The sequence below is a fragment of the Hirundo rustica genome, chromosome 1 (genome assembly GCF_015227805.2).
Source record: "Hirundo rustica isolate bHirRus1 chromosome 1, bHirRus1.pri.v3, whole genome shotgun sequence".
Lineage (NCBI taxonomy): Eukaryota > Metazoa > Chordata > Aves > Passeriformes > Hirundinidae > Hirundo > Hirundo rustica.
The window spans coordinates 74082045-74097442 of record NC_053450.1 but is presented as its reverse complement, the minus strand read 5'-3'; the positions used below and the strand labels follow the sequence as shown (position 1 = coordinate 74097442).

At 39.7% G+C, this 15398-nt stretch overlaps 1 protein-coding gene across 7 annotated transcripts in view; it reads left to right on the top strand.

Moving 5' to 3' along the window:
* The window catches only part of CTNND2 (catenin delta 2), a 641697-nt gene that overhangs the window by 211582 nt on the left and 414717 nt on the right, over positions 1–15398 (top strand). Inside the window, exon 1 of one of the 7 annotated variants that reach the window (XM_040063964.2) lies at positions 7027–7166. The exons of the other annotated variants lie outside the window; for them this stretch is intronic. The gene's annotated coding sequence lies outside the window, so the exon portion shown is untranslated. Of the gene's footprint in view, positions 1–7026; positions 7167–15398 lie in introns of those variants that run through there. 7 annotated transcript variants of the gene reach the window in all.

Sequence of the window (15398 nt, the reverse complement as noted above, 5' to 3'; positions counted from 1 at the left end):
AGGATTCCTCTATTCAAACAATAATTACTAACTAAAGAAGATCCTGTCATTCAAGTGATAATAGCCCACATTACCCAGTCCTCCAAGATTTTATACAGTTGAGCACATCTTCTCATTAATTTGGTTTTCCAGAATTCTGTATTATTGAAGTGAAGTTTAATAAGAATGCACACGTACACAGACGCACCTTCCCTCCATACATTTGATAAAGTTGTCCTAGAAGAATGTGAACTCAAACTCTGAACTGGCATCAAATTTGAAAGATCAAATTTTTAACAGGAAATCTTTACTTGATGTGACGGAAGTGAATTGGTAGTCCAAGTGGAGACCAGTGACAAGTGGTGTTCCTCGGTGATTGGTATCGGGACTGGTGATGTTCAGCATCTTTTTTGGCAGCATGGACACTGGGACAGAGGGACAGAGTTCACCCTTAGCAGGTTTGCTGATGACACCAAGCTGAGTGATGTGATCAACACAACAGAAGGAAGGGATACCATTTAGCAGGACTTGCACAAACTTGAGAGGTGGACCTTTGCAAACCTCATGAAGTTCAGCAAGGCCAAGTGCAAGGTGCTGCACGTGGGCCAGGGCAATCCCAGGCACAAATACAAGCTGTGTGGAGAATGGATTGAGAGTAGCCCTGTGGAGAAGAACTTGGGGGTATTGCTGGACAAGAAGCCTGATGTGAGTTGACAGTATGCACTTGTGGCCCAGAAGGCCAACTGTATCCTGAGATGCATCAAAGGAAACATGACCAGCACATCAGTGGATTCTGCCTATCTGGTCTGCTCTTGTGACACCCCACCTGGAGTGCTGCATCCAGCTGTGGAGTGTCAAACAAAAGAAAGACACGGACCTGTTGGATTGAGTCAAGGGGAAGGCCCCAAAGATGCTCAGAGGGCTGGAGCACCTCTCCTATGAAGACAGGCTGAGAGACTGGGGCTGTTCAGCTTTCAGAAGAGAAGGCTTCAAGGGAGACCTTGGAGCACCTTGCAGTGCCTAAAGGGGGCCTACAGGAGGAAAGCAAGAGAAGGATTTTTTACAAGGACATTACTGACAGGACAAGGGGGAATGGCCTTAAGCTGAAGGATGGCAGGTTTAGATTAGATATTAGGAAGAAATTCTTTACAATGTGTGTGGTAAGGCACTGGAACAGGTTGCTTTGAGTGCACTGAGAGATTGTGGATGCCCCATCTCTGGAAGTGTTCAAAGTCCAGCATGGATGGGGCATTGAGCAACCTGGTCTAGTGGAAGGTGTCCCTGCCCATGGACGGGATGGTTGAAGCTACATGGTCTTTAAGATCCCTTCCAACCAAAATTATTCTACAAATTTATGATTCTTTCTTATCCTAATGCATTGTATTCTGCATTGCTGAGCATCTAGTAGATTTTTCTTGTGTTGTGAACAGGCAATGACGCTATTCTGGATGACTTACCCAGCAGTAATGCCTACCAGTACACCAATTTTCTTCTGTTTTAACTATAGATGTTCAAGATGAAATACTACAAGCAAATTGCAGGGTGCAAACTAGTCTCATTTGTGCTCATTGCAATATAGCCATAAATGCATATAGGTGGTAGAAGCAGAATATTCTTTTGAGGGAGAATTTCTTCAATTTCTCTGATATTCTCTGCATAAGTCAACAACCAAGAGTTGATAACAAGGGGAAAAAATCCCCAGCATCACAACTTCTGTGTCCTGTTTTCATGCTTGCATTAAATCTTAAGGATAGTAAGGAGTACTAAGAAGTACAGAATAGCACTGACCACTGAGCACTGCCTAAGAGAGGTGGGTGGTGGGGGTTTCTTGAGAATAAGGTTATCTGTCAGATCCCATGTTCCAATGGGGATTAAATCATCAACAGAAGAAAAAAAAAAAAAAAAATAAAATGCAGATTACACTGTGGAATAACCTGCTTCTTTTTTTTTGCCTTTTTTGTCCCATCCCACTTATCTAAAGCAGTGCTCAGAGCAGTGTTCTCTAACAAGGCTCTGCATACCCTGGGTGATCTTGCAGACATTCATGTTCTCTCCAAGAAACTGGGATTATATTCAGCATCCCTTCTGAAATTATGTTGCTTTCTACTCTGTGACTTAAAAGTGGCTTACTTTCTGCAAAGTTCTGGCTAAGTGTTAAAAACATATAGCAATAATGTTTTACTCAAAGCTGCTACAAAGTAGTAGGAAACATCTCAGTAGTACTTGTAAGAAAGCTGGTTAGCAAATAGGCGTGTTTTGCTTCTTGCTTTCTGTTACTGAGTTGGTTATTCCCCCAAACTGGAAAAGAGAGTAAGTCTTAAAGACTCTGTGGCCTGTAGTATTACTTTAAAATAATTTTGTATTTTACTATTCAGTGGTGTTACACAACACAAAGAGCAAAAGTTGGGGGAAATAAGTGCTATCGACTACTGTCTATTCAAGACCTCAGAAAAAGGCTTTCTTCATTTATTATGCCAGAACAAAATTCCCTGTTTATTCAGTTTGCCTGAGCTTAGTATGTCATGGGAGAAAAACTGTAGGGATCTGCAGAGCCACGATGCCCAGTTATCGCACGACCCCCTTACTTTTTCTCAGAGTGGTCGTCCCCACAGGGTTATCAAATCAAGAGAGAAACTTGAGTAAAACATAGTAAGAGATTCTGACAGAGGCCTGAGCTTCTGAAAAACATCTGAAGTTTTGCAGTACTTGCAGGACTATTACATAGTAACTTAGTGTCCCAGACCTGAAAATGTTAGTAGAGAAAAAGGAAAGATTCTAGAGTAATCTCTGTTTGCATAGGCATAGACTGTCAAGCAGAAGAAAAGCAAAGAGTCCCTTAGAAAGTGTTTAGGAGGAAAAAAACCCTACCACAACTCAGTATGGGAACCACCTCGGTAAATATCTTTATTTACTTTATTTCATTTAAATGAAATAGACTTATTTCTAGCTAGTACAGCACTTTATCCAGTGTATGAGTGTTGGCTTGCTACACACGTTAAGGATAGCACAATCTAACCCTTAACTCTGGCCTCAGTACAACTGCCTTGAAATGTTTACAGGTGTATCTTTTCTGAAAATGTAGATTTCAGTACTGATGTTTTTCATTCAAATTACAATGAATCCACCTGGGCACTACACTCTTAATGTTTGAAGATGTTTTAAATTATTTTTGATGAGCAAACATGAAAAGAAGGGGAATGTGCACTTGTGTAGATTAAAGTGAGGTGTGGATGTTAGCGTAAGAACACTGAATTGTGGTTCAGAGATAACCATTCATGTGTTGCATGAATGAAAGAAAAATCATACACCTGATCTCCTTTCTCAGCATTCCAATTAAAATGCAGTTTTCCTTTTATTCCAGTAGTTCAGAAATGAATTATAGGGTTTCTTTCTGTTTCTCTCTGTTCAAACTCTCAAAGTTTGCACAGCTTCAGCATACAATGAGTCAAGTATCAACAGAGCACTTAAGGAGTTAATCAATTTTAAGTGTGTCGGAATTTCTGTTATTCAGAAAAAGTAGGAATTCTACCCATATACAGGAACCGTATATGGGTTTGAACTGCGAATAATTTTCCTCCGCTTTCATCAATCAGTTTTATGAGATAGGATCCCTTTATATAAAGATAGCAATCTGCACAAATGTCAAATGATTGAACAACTCTTTCATAAATATGTGGCAATCCATTTTAATACCAATCATTGATTTTGGCAATGAGAGTGAAATCCCTTTGAATTGTATTGATAGGTTAAATTTCTTTATTAAATATACTGCAAAATGGCCTGTGTGTTGTGCACTGCTGCGATAGATGAAATAACTTTATAGAACCTGTTTTCTTATTTTTATAACAGAGCTCTCCTGAGGTGGTGATGTGTATTAGGTCATTGAAATAAAACAGGATGGCCATTCACAATATTTTAATAAACAGAACATGCTCAGGCTTCTATGTAATTAACTATGCCTTTGAGATATTCTTGCTCATGGAGTAGATTTTTTTCCGATTAAATTGCCATTTATTTGTGACTTTTAATGTGTCATAAACGGACTTCTTTCTGCATCCTAAGCAGCACTGGAGAACAACAATAAACTGTTGTATTGCTCTCCTTAAATGACACTTACAGCTTGGCAGAGTTACAAGGAAGCTGGTAGATTTGCCATTCAGGAGCTAAAGTAAAGGACATATCCGTTGCTCCCAGCAACATTTTACTTCTTTGAAATCTTAGAAATACAACTAACTGTTGGATTTTCCCCTTCCAAAAGTTTCTGGGATAAGTAGCTGATTGTGTCTATTATTATTATTAGTGTTTTGTTTTTGTTGTACTTGTTGCTGTTGTAGATGTTATTATTATTTCATTAGCCTCAGCAGGTGTTTAAAAGAAGTTTCTAACGCTAAACCTCTGAACCTGCTTTGGTGCTATCTGTTTCTTCCATCCCTTTTGGGAGGAACCTGAGGGCAAACCCTGCACCTGTGTCTGCCCCAGGCAGCGCACACAATCCCAGGCAAGATTGACAGAAGCCAAATCATCTACTTTTTTTTCCCTTCAGACCCTGAAATGCTGCTCTTCCATCCTTTAACTTGTATGCTATGTCCTGTGGAATCAAGCAAAAGCTTCATTGTGACATTTTGAGAGAAGGCTACTGAAGTGTGCAGGGAAATTTTATGATTTCCAATCAGAAGTGGTAAATATTAATGATAGGGCTCATGGTCCCTAAGTCCCTATGGTACATTAAGTACTTGGTCATTGTGGCTCAGAGAAAGGGGTGGCTCTATGTAAGTAGAAAGGAGCTGTTTTTTAAAGATCTGTATTGAATATGGAATTTTAAGGAAAGGCTAAAATGCAAGCCTGTAGTCCAGTCCTGTAGCCTTTTACCAAACATTAGCAGCAAATAACAAAGGCTGTGTGCAAGGAACTATTTTAAAATTAAAATGGGTATAAAAATTACATTAAAAACCTTGGGCTCATTTTGGAGTCCAAGCTGACAGTTTATTCACATGAAGTATTTGAGTATGAAGCTTAATATTTATGTGAAAGGGAAGGCTATTTTGCCTGACGGGATCTTGGTGTACAAAATAATTGACCAGTTTTTTTCCACCAGCATTCAGATCACAGAGGTGTTGACCAATGGAAATGCCTGCACTGAATAAGGCAGTTTAGCAAGAAATTCTCAGGAGCAAGTTAAATCTTCTTGACTTCAGCAGAATAATTGAACCACTTTAACATTTGCACTGTGCCAAAAAACATCACCAATCTTTTATGGGCATAATTACACCTGTGGGAGTCTTGCCTGGGGTTGTAGAAATTTGTCATGAATGTTGATTGAATTTCATTTCTGCCTTTGGCATCTTGATCCTTGACCCAAGAGCTCTCAGACTTCAAGGTGCACACAAAGTCTTGTGGCATTCAGCAGCAGGAATGCTGTACATAGATTTGATCCTAGCAATGTGCTTTGGAGCCTCAGAGTTGTCCCCACTGGAGGTTGGGCCAGGCACTTATCCCTTAGCTTGTGACCTTGCCACCTATTGCTTTGTTCACATCTAAATATTTGAGTGTAAGTAAGTTTTATTTTCTAGGTGACTGTGTGTTTTAAAGTTTGACAGCTTCAGGTTATACAGTGTGCAAAGCAAAAGTTTAAAAGGAAAGTTAAAAAAAGAATATATGTTCCAAGCTGTAATGTTTTGTATTTTAAGAGACTGATGAGACCTGTAAGATTCTGATGTGGAGTTAAATGCATTCAGTGTGAAGTTGTGCTATGCATAGAATCATAGAATATCTGAGTTGGATAGGACTTGCAAGAAACATCAACTCCTGGTCCTGCACAGGACAGCCCCAAGACATTACACCATGTGCCTGAGAGCTTCTTGAACTCTGTTAGGCTTGGTGCTGTGCCCACTTCCCTGAGGAGCCTGTTCCAGTGCCCAAGAACCCTCTGGGTGAAAAACCTTATTCTAATATCCAGCCTAAACCTCCCATGACACAGCTTCATGTCATTCCTTTGGGTCCTGTCACTGGTCACCACAGAGAAGAGATCAGTGCCTGCCCCTCTGCTTCCCCTCACAAGGAAATTGTGACTGCAATGAGATCTCCCCTCCATCTCCTCCAGGCCGAACAGACCAAGTGACCTCATACACTCCTCGTGCAGCTTCTCCTCAAGGTCTTTCACCATCCTTGTGGCTCTCCTTTAGATGCTCTCTAAAAGCTTAGTCTTTTTTATACTGTGGCACCCAAACCTGCCCCAGCACTCGAAGTGAGGCTGCCCCAGAGCAGAGCAGAGCAGGACAATCCCTTCCCTTGCCCGGCTGGCCATGCTGTGCATGATGCCCCCCAGGACAGGGTTGTCGCTCCTGGCTGCCAGGGCACTGCTGGCTCATGTTCAACTTGCCATGGACCAGGATCCCAGGTCCCTTTCCGTGGCGCTGATTTCCAGCCTCTGGTTCCCCAGTCTGTCGAGACACGCAGGGCTGCCCCGTCCCAGCTACAGAATCCGGCACTTTCCCTTGTTAAACTTAGCAGGGTTGGTGATTGCCCAGCCCTCCAATTTGTTCACTGGTAGCTTATCGACTTCCCTCGATTAGAAAGCCTGAATGACTCTACCTGTGCGCGAAGATTGATCTGCAACTCTGGTAGGAGAAAAAGAAAAGGCGAAAAAAATTTTAAAAAATTTTGTCTGGGCCAGGGGCTGCAGCCTCCGCCCGGCTCCCCACCCCGTGTCGCCGAGAGCTGCTTCCCCGAGCCGCTGTGGCGACCGCCGCGGCGGGGGGCGGCTCGGGCGGTGCCGGGGCGCGGGGGGCTCGTTCCGGCGTTGCCATGGAGCCCTTTGTGCCCGCGGAGCGCCTCCCCCGGCCCGCCCGCGCTGCCCCGGGCCCGGCAGCTGCCGCCGCTGCCCGCGGCCCGGCCGCGCCCCCGGCCCCCGCCCGCCTCAGCGCACGGCGGCCGCGGCCGCCTGTTGTTGTCGGCCCCGCTCTGCCCGCCGCTGGGAATGGCCGGCCGCGGCCGCTGCTGTTCCCAAGTTTGCTTTCATAAGTGTTAAAAGGAGAGGGGGGGAAAAAACAAAGAAAAAAAAAAAATAAGAGTAGAGCTGCGTGAGCCGCCGCTCCGGAGAGGAGGGAAAGTCGGCTCGGCGTTGAGGAGGCTTCCCAGGGCGCAGCTGAACTGATTCAGGAGATTAATTTACAAGCGGGCGGCAAAAGGTAAAGCCTTAAAGATGGATCGCTTGTGTGAGATGGAATGGGAGCTTTCGTGGAAAGGTTTATGACTTGTCTTAAAGCGTCACTTTTGAATGTCTTACGGATGTTTTTCGACTTCAGAATGCTGTAAGTCTCTTACCCAAGAGCAAATAGGTAGCATGATTGGCCACATTTTAGAGTTCACGGTAAAGACAAGAAAGTAAATGTTGCTCTTCAGTATCCTGTTTCCCCCAAATGCCTCGTGTTCTTATTCAGCAACACTTGATTTGACCGCGGTTACTTCTTGGTGCGACCCATCTAAAGCAAAGCTTTAAGTAATTCCACTGCCTTAAAATAATTCAACAGCCGATCTTCCTTGTGCAAAAATGTATTTCTGTAGATGCATGCTTTTGAGTTTTCAGATCTGTTGCTTTGGATTTTCACCCTAGAGAATCTTCTCAGTGAAATACTATATACTCAACTGTAGTGATATGTCTCTTTTCAAATTATAGTCTTAAGTAGGTGAGAACAGGATTTGCATTTTTTATAATTATATTTAGCCTTTCAGACTTTGCTGAGCTTTTCAAGTTGTTGGGGTTTTTTGTTGTTGTTGTTTTGTTTTGTTTTTTAAGATGCATCAGCTTATTTGAAATTCATTACAGATAGTAAAAATAATGCACGGTTATGACTTGCTAGTTTCATCTGGTGCTGCCCATGTCCCAGGAAAATGTGACTGACTGTTCAAGGGATTAAAAAAATGAATTTCATGTGGAAGTCAGTTGTGTGGAAGAAGTCCCAACAGCTTTCTTTGACACAGATCTGTATGCTTGTTAAGGTAACAGTTCGATAGTTTGATCTTTTGGCTGAATAAGTGAAATACATAAGATGTAAAAACAAACCACCCTTCCTTATGTCTAGTACTTTCTACCAACAATTTAAAAAAAGAGAGTTTTTAGAGCGTATTTTTTTAATGTATTTTTGCTGACTCAAATCACTGCAGGAATGTCTTAATGTGGAGTAATACTGTTTACTAGGTGACTGCATTTGTGAGATTAAAGGAGTAAACATGGATCCTCTCAAAGTCCCTAAAGACTGAAATACATGACTTTGAGGGATTTTTTTCTGATAAAGTTAGTTTTTATCAGCTAAAGAAGGAAATAAAAGGTTTTCTAGTCCAAAATGGAAAAACTACTCAAAGTTAAGCTGAGAATGCTGGGGTGTTCTGTGGTTTAGGTTTGGTTTGTTTTTCTCTTTTCTTTCTTCTGGTAATCTAGAGTATTCAGATGTTCCAATTTTTATTAGATGAACAGAACTAGTGTAATTACTTCAAGATCAAATTTTATTTCAAAAAAAGTTCAGTAAAACAAATTTAACATTTGACTAGTGCTCAGTAGTTTTAAGGGCTGTGTGCAATTGATCCAGGCTTTTTGCCACTTGATCCATTTTAACTAGTTTGTACCGTGAGACTGATTTATTAAGACTGCTTAACTTGTTCTGTGGGATTCTTCAGTTGCTTCTGGTGTCTTAAAGCATGCTCATTAACTGTGGATTCTTTCAGTAGCTTTCTAATTGCAGACAATTTAATTTTAGTGGCTTCTGAAGTCATACGCAGAAGCTGGGTACCTTCTTCCTCTCTCTCCTAAGATGTGCTGCGTAAAGGCCCCAGTTGGTCTCAGCTGTGGAAACAACATTAAAGTGGCTTAGAAACACTCATGAAGTGTTCGTGAAGCCTGTGCTGTCAGAGCAGTATGTGATGTTGTACAGCAGTTAATTCCAGTCTCCTTTTCTAAAGTCCTGTGAGTCAGGTGTAGAAATAAAAATTCAGTGAAGTTCCTAATAGAGTGTGCTCTCAGTGGAACCTCCTGCGGTTGATAAATATTTCAAGAAGCTGAAAGTTAGTGATACATTTTAAATGCACTGCTAAGCTGAGATACTTCATGGTCCTTTGCATACACATTTGCATTATTCATTTGTGCTGTGCAGGTAGATAATGGGCCAAAACTATCTTTGGTATTACTCCACTGATTTCGGAGTAACTGAGCTAATTCAACCATATGCGTACATCTTGCTTTTTGAAAGTCCAAGGCAAAGTCAGAATTACTTTGGTGATTTTATTATACGGATAATAGTTGTTTGTGTACTAACTATTAATGTTCAGTAGCTTAAGCATTTTTTCATTAAGATAATTGTTAGCAGAAGGTATAAAAGAAAAAAAAATCTTTTTTTTTTTTAAAGTTAGTGTTTTAGTTGCTGAAGTGAGAGATGTAAATAAACCAGCTTTCTATAATTAGTAAAGGTTCATCCTAATAACATGCTAACTTAGAAGTTTGTGACTTACTTCTCTGTACCATGATGCACTCTCTCTGCTTGTTTTAAGCATCCTTCTATGCCTGGGTCCATGATACTGATGTGCTCCATGTGTGTGTGCATGTGTAGAAACTGGACATACATCTCTGTTTTAAATAACTAGGTACTTGCTTTAGCCTGCAGTGAGAGACAGAGGTAATAGAAAATGGAAAGCCTTAATCTAGATTTAAGATGCTGACTGAGCAGGTCATTGAGATGGCAGAGTATAATAATGTGTTTGATGGAAGCCGCTATCCCTACATTGAAATTTGTATATGAAAGAGGTTATTGTTTGTGGGGAAGCTTTATTTCTTTCTCTCTTTTAGCAGATAATGATGTAGAAATTTTAATGTTAAATTTAACTATTTATTTTAAGATCTAGAGACATCCTTTCAGAAGACCCTTAGCATGGGGTTCATGCCATTATGAATACTTTCTGCCAGAGATCAAGGCCTTTGTATGTCATTCTCAGAATGCTTATTCCAGTAATTGGCTTTTAAAAAAGCTAACCTGAAAATTAAAGCAGGAACTTTGTCCTCCCAACTGTGAACACATGAAAAACATCTCTGTCAGTGTTGAGTGCTACAAAAATGCACAGTTTTAAGGATCTGGAAGAAACAGTAGGTGGAAACACAACTGCATGTCAGTCAGTTGAAGTAAGGCTACACCCTGTGTCTTAACATTTTCTAATGACAGTGTGCACAGCTGAGTTATTCAGCAAAAGTTCTTCCTTTTATCACAGCACAGTGGAGCAAATCAGAACTTGGGAGTCAATAAGAAAAACATGTGTACTTCTAGGATGTTGCCAAGGAATTATCACCATTGTTTGTAATTCCTGTTAAGACCAGATCTAAAAGTTTGATTCTCAGCGGAATGAAGCGTGTTGAAGGCAAATAACTCTTGCAGCTTTAGCCGTTGTCAGAGAAGCTAAGACTTGGGACACCTCTCTCTTCTTTGCCAAGGAATTATATAAAAGTCTATTGAAACTGCAATAAACATTTATTGACAGTTTCTTCTAAAATGATAGGCCAATAAACATTATCTTTTTGAATTGTTGAGCGATTACATTAAATTGTTTGGTGTTCAGCAAGCACTCAGATATCATCACATTTTTGGGGTTTTTTTCTAGTTCTGGCATTGGTTTTCCTGGTAGTGATGAACACTGATATATATATATATATAGATATATATATATATATATTTATATTTTTTTTTTAATAAAACTTGAGTTATTTTAAATAGTATTATCACTGAGCACCATGTGTTTAAGATATTCTGATTGTGTAATAAATAAATGAATACTGATAATTGTCATTCTCTTAGCTTTGTACAACTGTTGTGTAAGGATATCTACATCTGGAGTGGTACCAAGCAGTTAATTTGGGAACTGAGGGCAGAAGATGCCTTTGCTTTCTAGTATGTCCAGGCATATGCTCAGGGCTATTTTACCTGGAACAAGTACCCATTCCTTGTTATGTTTGCATGCGCAGTGGCTCAAAGATGATGTTGATTGCCATGGTGGGAAAAGGGCAGGCTGCTTGTTCAGCCTACTGGATGGCCCAGCAGACTCTAAATAAATAACAGCGTCTCTTCTACAGCCTTGATTGTGCAGTTGCTCATTTCCATTTTGTGAACCCGCTGCACAGTTGGAATTTGTAGTAAAGCTGAAGTCTAATAAGTTTGAGCTTGCTTTTCTGCTTTTCCAACTCCTTCAACTTTTCTTAACTGACAAAGTTCATGAATGTGCAAAAGGGATATATCAAAACCTGATACAAATCTCTTGCACAGAGGATTAAAATGACTGCATCATCAGTAATATCAGAGGGATATTGTTGACTAAAATGTAGAAAACGGTATAAAAGTAGTGAGGTGATATTACACACTTCTTGTTTTTTTGCAGTTAATTTAATGGCCATCCTCAGAAGGATCAGTATTTTGTTGCTGAGCCCAGTCTAGCGTGAGCCTTCTAATCATGCTTTTATCTTTAAGAGTGTTAAAAGCATTAGTTGTCACAAGATGGCCTTTAAGCAATAGAAAGGTCAGCTGTGGCTGGAAACGAACTTAGAAAACCTAAAACATTCTTCTAATGCAAGGATAGTTAATTGAGAATAGATAAAGACAAAGAATTAAAATAGAAGGATAGCAGAGATTTTAAACAAACAAAACCTCCAAATCTCAAAAAACAGTTTTGCAATTTTTTATTTTTTTTTTTTTAAGGTTGCTGTACTACCTGTCTGCCCTGCCCTAATTTCAAGTTAGATTTCTGTTGGCTCCCCAGTTGACTCTCTCAATTGCCTTTTTATGTGATAAAAATTGAATAGTCAGATTTCAAACTGGGAGTCAAGCGTGCAAATGGCTCCATGACAGCTTTCTGTAAGGAGCAGGTTCTCATCTTTGTCCTTGGTCCTTTTCTCCACCTCAGTCTGCACAGTGGCTCTGTTGTTTTTCATTGTCTGTCTTTGTGTGGCATTCAAAGCCATTATGTGTTCACAGCTCTATACTGCTGAGCTATGACTCTTTTTAAATAATTCCCACCTAATTGATACTCAGTCACATGGGTAAAGTCCTTCAAAAAAGCTCCTGTCAGCCCAGTCCCTGCCATTAGCTGAGGAAAGAGATGCTCCTCAGTTCTCTTGTGAAATTCTGAGCCATTAAGGAGGGAAGTTCGTGGCTGCTGAGTCAGAAGAAATATTTTTAGTGATCTGCTTCTCATACTTTTTTTTTTTTTTTTTTCCCCCTAATGAACTTGATAATACTCAGTCAAAGGCAGAAATTCTCAGATGGTTTAAAATGAGGTATCAAGATTGCTGAAATTAGTGGAACTTGGCTTACTTATCAGGAGGTGGATCTGTGTTGGGTTGCCTTATGGTACCCTTGCAGTTGTGGATGGCTTGCCTGAGCTGATAGAATCCGTATGTGGTGTTGTGCTCTTGCTAAAACTGTTCCCCAACTGCTTTAAGTAACTTCAGCCATAGTAAACTACACTACATCTTGGTATATCCTGTGGAGGAGGTGAAATGTCACTAGCTTTATATGTGTAAACTGTATTTGAAACAGTGCACTCAGAAGGATGTAATTAAAAGAAGAAAGAAAATAATACATAAACTGCAAAAGCCCTTGGACTTCTCTAAATAATTTCACAGCATCTTCACCATATTTATTCCCCTCTAAATAGTCATAAGGGTAGACATTGCACTGGAAGGGTGTGTGCTTGACATTCATGAAGTTTCAAACACTGATGTATTTTGGGTTTAATTTTAACCAAGCACAGATGCCTAAAAAGTAATTTCCAGTAAATGATTTGCTGATGCTAGGATCTGATGAATAGTATTCCCTAATCTATTAATTGAACAAACATATAGAAAAGAATTTAGAGCAATTTTATTTTAATATAATTATTCCTGTATGAGATTAATACTCCATATGAGTATTGAATAACCCCAGAATTAATTATATTTCCTTCTTAATAATTCTTTTTCTGCCTCTGTTCACCTTAAGACTATGTATACTCTGATCCAGCAATGATTTGTGATTTTATCACAAATAACAGAGACTGTGTAATCAGTACCAAAATATTAATTGTATTGAAATTGTAGTTACAGAGGTGGAGAATTTTCCTTCAGAAGCAGCATAATGGAGTGCATAAATTTCTCAGTCATCTTTGTCATATGAGTTACTTGTATCAAGTTTTGAGGAGGTCATGTTATACCTCCATTACTGCTCTCATGATATGTTGGCAATCCATGTTTTGGTTTAATTCGGGGTATTGGTTTGTTTTTTGGTTTGTTTGCTTGTTTGGTTTGTTTTTTTGTTGTTTTTCTTTGGTTTTTGTTTTTTGTTTTTTTTTGTATTTTTTTTTTTTTTTTTTTTTTTTGCCTAGTGTTTTTACGACTATTGCTTAAATTTTATTTCATAGATGAAATAACTACAACTGTGGTGTTGCTACTGCTCTGGGTACCTTATGTACTTTGTTTCTTAATAAGTATTTACCACCAAAAAAAAAAAGTTATTTAACTATTTTTTAAGGATACCTATAAGTGAGGTTTTTTTTCAAGTGCTGTTGCCCCTGCTCTTTGCACAAGGTGCCTGTCTTTCAAGTGTGGCGTTTCACACAACATTAGTCCTAACAAATTGTTATTTTTCACTGGATCTTTTAGCTTGACAATCTATTATTTTCACTGTGTTTAATGATAAAGTATATTATTTAAATTAGTGTTAAATTATTAGTGTTAATAACGAACACAGTGCAGCACGTCATAAATAAGAAATTTCTAATACCATATGAGCTGTCTCGTTTATACTGTAAATTTTGTACAACTTGCTGTAAATTCAACACAGGCTCCTTGATTCACTTGATGGAGTAGGCCAAATCTTCTTTGCTTGGTAGCTGTAGTTTTGTGCTGAGGAGCTAAAACTAGCTCACAGCTTCAGGGTGGCAGGTAAGGGGAAGGGGCAAACAAAAAATGAAGTCTTAAAAGGTGGTGGTGATATTTTTCATTTGAATCTAGCTGACATATTGGTCCTTCCAACTAAAGAAAAAAGGCTGCTCTATTTTAACAGAGCAATAAAAATGTGTGGGCAGTTTCAAAGAAAGATGAAATCAGCAGGGTAATTTATAGATCCATCACATGTTGAATGAGTCCCAAAGCACCTTGGCCATGTTCCAGTAGGCATCTCAGGACTGGGTTATGCTCAAATGGAATAGGCAAAGTTCATCTTTTTCCTGTGGACTGTGGCAATACACTGTGTTCTGGATTACCTGAAAACGTTCCTTAAAGTTCCTGAGTTTCCTTTAATGGATAAACTCTTGTGATAACAGTTTCTTGACATTTGTATCTTTAGAGTCTCTTCTTTCACCTATCATGACAGAATTTTATTTTTTTCTTTTAAACATTGCCAGTTTGTTCACGTGTTGGTGACAACTTGCCCACAGACACAATAGCATTCCTTCAGAGCACGTGCATTACACATATGAATTTATCTCTTTGGAGAAAATGTTACCTGAACTAATATTCTGGAAACACCAGCAGTCTACTTCAGGTATATAAAATTACATTTATAGCCTTGCCATCTGGAAAGACACAAGGCATCTCAGCCTTGTGGACAGGCTTGGTGATGTTTGAGGAAAAACAGAGGGAATTAATTCAGTGGTAGCTCCTTTGTCATCTTTGTTAGCAGTGTTCCTGCACTGCTAACATGAAGAGAGAAGTGGAGGTGTTTTATAGGATAAGATGCTTACTGTTTTAAATAATAGCAAAATTCTGCACACTTTGGAGTGTAAGCCTTTGCTATGATATGCAGTCAAGTAAGTTACAAAGCAGCTGCCCATCATTTTCAAGCACTCACAAGTGGCGGCTAACCCCTTACATTGCAACCTGAAGCCATTTCTGTTACTATCTGGATGGTCAGGTTCCAGGCTAGTAAGCTGGCAGCATCTGAGCTGGATAATCGTGACATCCCTGACTTGAGTTTGCACTTCCATGCTTTTCTAGAGACTAAAATCCAGAAGCAACTTGACAAGTTTGGTTAGTGTGCTAAGCAGCAGGTATTTCTGGGAGGCAGGTGATGTTAAAATCAGATTGGGATTAAGTGTTTATATGCTTAAAAGTGTTTCCATGGTTGATCTCAGGCTGTTGGGGAAGTCTTGGGCAGTTGGGAGGGTGTCTGTTCTGGCAGACTGCAGGATGGCCTTATTTCCATTGGGTCTCCTGGCTCTGAGAGTTGTCTCCTGTGACTTATGCAACATAACGTTTTCTTTGCCATTACTTTCTCTTTGCTTTTTTTCCCCCAGGGATAATTGGTACATTGGGAGCAAACAAGTACAGCAATGATTCCAGCAGTGCTGAACCACTTCCTTTCTTCTCCCAAATTTTTGCTCTGTGTTCACTCCTGCCATTCTGAACTGATGTG